The 6000-nt window shown below is 61.1% G+C and overlaps 1 protein-coding gene across 9 annotated transcripts in view; it reads right to left on the bottom strand.

Annotated features, from left to right (window-relative positions):
* NCOR2 (nuclear receptor corepressor 2) overlaps positions 1–5595 on the bottom strand; it is a 207698-nt gene extending 202103 nt beyond the window's left edge. For all 9 annotated transcript variants that reach the window (XM_044243522.1, XM_044243527.1, XM_044243526.1 and 6 more), the window contains exon 1: positions 5430–5595. The gene's annotated coding sequence lies outside the window, so the exon portion shown is untranslated. The remainder of the gene's footprint in view (positions 1–5429) is intronic.
* Between the last annotated feature and the right edge of the window lie 405 nt (positions 5596–6000).

Raw genomic sequence — 6000 nt, forward strand, 5'->3', positions numbered from 1 at the left:
TTGCAGAAAGGTCAACTGCACGGAGCGGCCCTAGAGGCTGGTTGGGACAGGAAGGGGACAGTAAGATCAGGAGCATGGGCAGGAGAAGGGCAGAGGACAGAGGAGCCTGGTCGGTACTAGGGTCAGCACGAGGCTGTCGGGCGGGTAGGGTGGGGGGAGGCTCCCAGATAGGACAGTGCCACGCTGGCACTGGGCAGAGACAAGACACACAGAAAAGGAAAAAAATCCATGCTAAGAGCCAAGCCCAGCTCCCATGCACAGACTCTGACTCCCTCCCTCCAGACCCGAGCTGTCACAGACTCTGACTCCCTCCCTCCAGACCCGAGCTGTCTGATCAGGCAGCCATTAGCCACAGCCACATGTGGCTGTTTAAATTTAAGTTAATTAAAATGAAATAAAATAACCAGTTCAGTTGCGCTAGCCACATTTCAGGAGCTCAACAGCCCCCCCCCATGCTAGGTGGCCACAGGCAGCGCAGGCGCGCACCACTTGTCCCCCACGGCCGGAAGCTGACCACACACTGCTGGTCCACACTGTCCTCAGAGCGACTGCCTCCTTAAGGATAAGGAAACCGAGGCTCGAAGGTCAGAGACTTTGCCTGAGTCATTAGCTGATGGAGGCACGATTTGAACCCAGGTCTGACTTCAAAGAAGCCCTTTCTGGAACCTGCACCCAGGCGAAGGGGAAGCCTGGCCCTCCGCTAGGAGATCCCCTCTGACCCCAGTGTCACCCCTTCCCCGACTCTCCATGCTGCCCAAACCCTCCAAGTCCGCCAGACCCGGTGTCATCAAAACCTCAGCCTCCAGGGCCAGAGGGAGGGGGCGGAACATATCTGTCAATCACACCAACCAGCCAATAGGAAAGGAGCCTTCTCTCTCTGGAAGGCAAAAAGGCCAGACCACCAAGGCTCTGGTGTGGGGACCCCAAGACCCTGCTCTGTTACAGCACCCGCCTTCTAAGCAGCCCTGTAGACAGAGGAAACATGGAACCAGCCCATCGGCGACAGCCCAGTACCCCACAGATCCCCTGTAGAATGCTTCTATAGCGAAGCATTGACGATCCAACGGGGTAAGCCAAAATAGTAAACAGCAACTCTGGCGACACACATCAGGATCGGGTCCTGACAGCAATAAAGACACCCTCCCCATCTTACAGATGAGCAGACTGAGGCTCTGAGATGTTAAACCACTTGCCCAGAGTCAATAACAATTGAAAGCTGCAGAGACAAACTCCAAACCCAGTGCTCACACTTCCTGCCCCGTAATCCTCTCCACGACCCCACCAGCCGTGAGCCATGCACCCATCTTACAGACTGGGGCGCCCAAACAGGGCGCCCAAACTCAGAGAAGCAGGGGCCAGCCCCTGGGCGCACCATGTGTCCATGGCTAAGTCAGGACTCGAATGCATCAGAACCTGATCCAATGAGGATCAGGAACTAAACACTCCTGGTCTGTCCTCTACTGTGTGTTGAGGATGATTCTTTACGGTTCTAGGAGGCAATCAAAGAGCCTCTCTCCAGGGCGCCTCGCCTGAGCCCCGCGAGATGAGTAACTATGATGATTTTGATCACTGTCAGCAAAAGCCACACTACTACAGGACCTTGGGCTGGCCTGGCCCCAGGACCCTCATCTGTAAAATGGAAAAAAGATGCCTTCCTCCTTGGGACCTCTCAAGGTCTCCTGCTACAGAAACGTCCCAGGGCCTTCCAGCCCAGCCCGGGCCCCTGTGCAGGAAACTCCAGGCCGCGGCACTCCTTAGATGCCACTTTCTGGAGCCCCGTTATCTGCCCTGCTAAATAATTCAAAACCATGTTTTCATTTCAAAATAAACACAGCCGCCAGAGCCAATGCCAATTTGCATGAATGTTTAAGATAAAATGAGACTTCAAAAAAATCCTGGGCCTGCCGCAGGCACTTTCCCCCTCCCCAAATCCCAAGGAAGAACAGGTTCTCAGTCTCCTGCCCCTGGGGCAAAGATCTGTAGGTGCTGCTCCAATAAGAAACATAATTTCTTTCTTCCTAACCTGTGCAGCCGCAGCTGCAGAGGCACCAGCAAGACCAGGAACCATCAATTCCAGGTCTTCGTCCTTCCAACATCCAAAGTGTGTGACCTTGGGCAAGTCACTAAACTTCCCTGCGCCTCCATTTCACCAACTATAAAATGGATCATGAGAGCAAGGACCTCACAGCGTGGTACCAAGCGTGAATGAATGTGGATTCCTGGTGAGGGCACGGCCTGACACACAGTGAGAGTGTTTGACATGTGGGGAGGGGGGTCTCTGTATAGTATTTGCCTTTACAGTATCACTGCCTGACAGGGGATAAAATCCCTTGCCAACCCCCAAGGATCCTCAAAGGATGCCAGTTGACCCTTCCCAAGCATCATGTCCCTGGGGACCCCCCCACATACCCACCCATGGGACAAGGCCTTCTAAGATGACAGCCTGGCCTGCCCCTGGGCCCCTGGCCCTCCCCAGACCCCCTCCTGGCACCCTCCCCCGGGGGGCCCTGGAGCAGGAATTACCAGCTCCCACAAGCTGTTCCCTCAGAGATATCACCTGGGGAGGCGGCTGTTGGCGTCTGAGACATGAAAAGGAAACAGAGAAGGGAAAAACAGACGCAAATAAAAGCTCTCAACCCTCTCTTGTCAGAGGCAGAGTGCTGTGGGGGTGCTTCTCGGGGAGAGCTGTGGGAGGGAAGGGCTGAGCTCTCCTGCCTGGGTTGCTTCTTCTCCTGGACAGGAGCTCCTCAGGCTGGGTTCTCTGTAGGTGGACCCCCCCCCCAAATCTCACAACCTCACCCAACAGGCCTCAGGTGGGGTTGGGAACAGAGAACACCCCCACAGTGAGGCAGAGGGGTGGAGGGGAGGGGGGGTGTCCCGGCCAGGCAGCCTGCACACGCAGCCTGGGGGCGGGACTCCCGGGGTGGTATTCCAATGTGGGGGCAGGGGTGAGTGCCCCCACCCGCAGAGCCCCCGCCCCCTTGCCCAGAGAACAATCCTTGCGCTCCTAGGGTCGCAGCTAGATGTGTATTTGCAGAGCTCCCAGAAATCTTTAGGAGGTGGTATAAGTATTATTAATTGGGGGAAAAGAACGGATTATGCCAAATAAATCCTCCCCACGGAGCCGAACCCTTGCCCAGGGAGGGGGAATGCGCGCGCCCCAAGAGGGGTCTCCATCCCTCACCGGGACCTGACAGCCACATTACCATTTACATGGATTTATCAATAGTATTGATCCCAGAGCAAGCATAAATAGCTCAGTGGGAAGAGGCCAGGGCTGGGGCCCGCTCAGCTCCCGCCCCCACGTCTGGGCACCGCAGACTCCCTGGGCACCCGGCGGCGGCGGCGGCGGTAAATTTCCAAGCAGGGACAAGGCGGCGGTGGGGAAGCCAGACAGCGCCCGGGATGCCCTCACTGCTCCGCACCTGCTCCAGGACCTGCGCGCACCCCTCCGCCAGGCTCGGTCTTTGCATCTGCTCAATGGGCTGAAGGCACCACCTGCCCGGCTCCATCCGCATCCGCAACCGGGAAAAGGGAAAAGCGGAGTGGGGGGCGGGGTGGGGGGGTGGGGGGTGGGGAGAAGAAAGCATCTTTCCTCCACTAGATTCCCCACTCCCCAGCAAAAGGCAAGTCGGCCCCGTCTCTCAAGATTTCCAGTTTGTTGAATTAAAATCCAAGTTTTAGAACCTAGTAATAGTAATAATAACAACAAAGTGGTCATAGTAACATTCACACAAATATGTTCTAGGGATTACCACTCTCGGTTCTCACAACAACCCTAGGAACTCGGGAATATGGTTACCCCACTTTGCAGCTGAGAAGCCTAAGGCACAGAGAGGTTAAGTAATTTGTCCATGGTCACGCTGCCAAGAAAGTGACAAAAGAAAGATTCGAACCCAGGGAGTTGAGTTGCAGAGTAGGCAGTGAAAGCCTCGGCTATCCAGTCTCACATCTCTTCCTTTCTCTGATTGCTTCCCCCACCACATCCAAAAGCAAAAAAAAAAAAAAAAAAAAAAAAAAAGGCCACCCACGACGAGGTACACAACAATGCCCTGGGACGCCCTCCCAGCTCACGCCTGGCCCTGAGAGCCCCTTATATCAAAGGAGCCGCGAGGACCCAGATCTCGTTTTTAAAAAAAGGGCAAAGTCAAGGCCACCGATAACACATCCCAACGTGTGGAGAACTCCCCCAACCAGCCCAGAGGGATCCTCTCCCCTTCCCACCTCCCCCCACGCCCTCCCTCACACATCCTTCCTCCAAATCTGCAAAAGGGGAAAAAAAATAATAATCATAATAAAACCAGTTCTCACCAACAGGGGGGGAGGAGGAGGGGGAGGAAGGGAGGAGGCTGAGCCGACTGAACAGATCCGCCTCCGCTCCCTGCACCAGACCCTCGCAGAGCCGAGCCGGAGCGCGCGACAGGCGGCGGGAGGACACTAGCTTCCAAAAAAATAAACCTACAATGTAAAAATAACGCCGGGCGCCCCACGCTAATTGGGCCCGGGCGACGGCAGCTCACAGGTACAGCATGTCTCTCCCTCCTCCCGCCCGCCCTGCCCTCTCCCCGTCCCTCAGGCTTTTTTCTGCAAGCGCCTGGGGTGAGGAAGGCGCGCCCCACGAGTGCCCCCCACTGCAGGTCTCCGGGGAGGCTCCCCCAGCACTAGGGCCTGGGGCCTCCGGGGCCAGCCCAAGTGGGATCAGCTCTGAATTCCAACTTCCCAAACTAGTGGCATCCCAAGTATCCGCACAGCCCGGGGGAGGGACCAGGAGGCGGCCCAATGAGGCGTCACCAGCCGCGGGAGGCAGGCCCAGACAGAAGGAACACCAGCCCGCGGGGGAGGGGGGAACGAGGGGCGCCTCTCCCGGAGGGACCCCCCCCAGTGCCCTCTGCTCCCTCGCTCAGGAGCTGCCCCCGCCAGCCCCCGCCCCCAGCTGGCCGGAACCCGCCATGCGCCCTTCCAGAGCGGCCAGGCCGGGGACCACGGGGTGCCATCTCCAGGGGCTCCCCAAGCCCGCGCTGCCTGCTGGAAAATAAGACGCAGTGTCACCCCCAAGCCTGGGTCTACTTGGGGAGGAGGGAGGCGCACGGCGGCCATGCCCACAGGGCCGGGGCACACAGTGGGGGGGCTGCCCGGCGCAATTCCAGGGCGTCCCCCCGCCTGTCCACCCCCACGCCACTTCCCTCCTTCCCGCCCCCTCGCAGGGCAGCTGGAGTTCCCCTAAGTTCCCCAGCGCCCCCACGCACGCGGGCCGCAGTGTCTATGGGGCGCCTCGCTCCCTAGCAGGCCACCCCCCGAGAGCGCAAACTCAGGAGTGCAGGGGCCCCGCCAACTCCGCCGCGTGCGCCGCCCGATCTTCCCCTGATCCCCCGGAAGCGCGCCCCGCGCCTCCCCCCGGCCCTCTGCGGGGACCCCCGGCCCCAACTCACCTCGCTGAGACGGCGGCGGCGGCGCCCGGGCTCGGGGCGCGCTCGGGCCGCTGGGGCGCTCAGGCAAGTGGCGGTGCCGAACGGGCTGGGGGCGCGCAGCAGGCCCGGCCTCCAGCCGGGGCGCGATCCTCCCGCCGCCGCCTCCTAGGGCGCCTGCCCAGGGTCCCCGGCCCGCAACTTGGAGCGCATCGCGCGGCGCAGGGCGCGGGCGCACGGCTCGGGCGGGGCGCGCGCGGACGCGGGGCTCCGGTGCGGCCCGGCCTGCCCGCGGCTCCGCTCCCGGGCGGCGGCGGCGGCGGCGGCGGCGGCGGCGGCGGCGGTGCGGCGGCGGCAGTGGCGGTGGCGGCGGCGGCGGCGGCGGCGGCGGCGGCGGTGCGTCGGCGGCGGCGGCGGCGGTGGCGGCGGCAGCGGCGGCGGCGGCGGTGGCGGGAGGGGGAGGAGGGGGCGGGGCGGGAGCCCGGGAGGCGGTGGCTCGGCCTCCTAGCTCCCGACTCCCCGCCCGCACCGACGCGCCCCGGCCCGGCCCCCTCGGGCTCCTTAAAGGGCCCGCGTCGCCTCCCGGGCCCTGCGC

Source organism: Neovison vison, chromosome 3 (assembly GCF_020171115.1).
Source record: "Neovison vison isolate M4711 chromosome 3, ASM_NN_V1, whole genome shotgun sequence".
Taxonomy (NCBI): Eukaryota; Metazoa; Chordata; class Mammalia; order Carnivora; family Mustelidae; genus Neogale; species Neogale vison.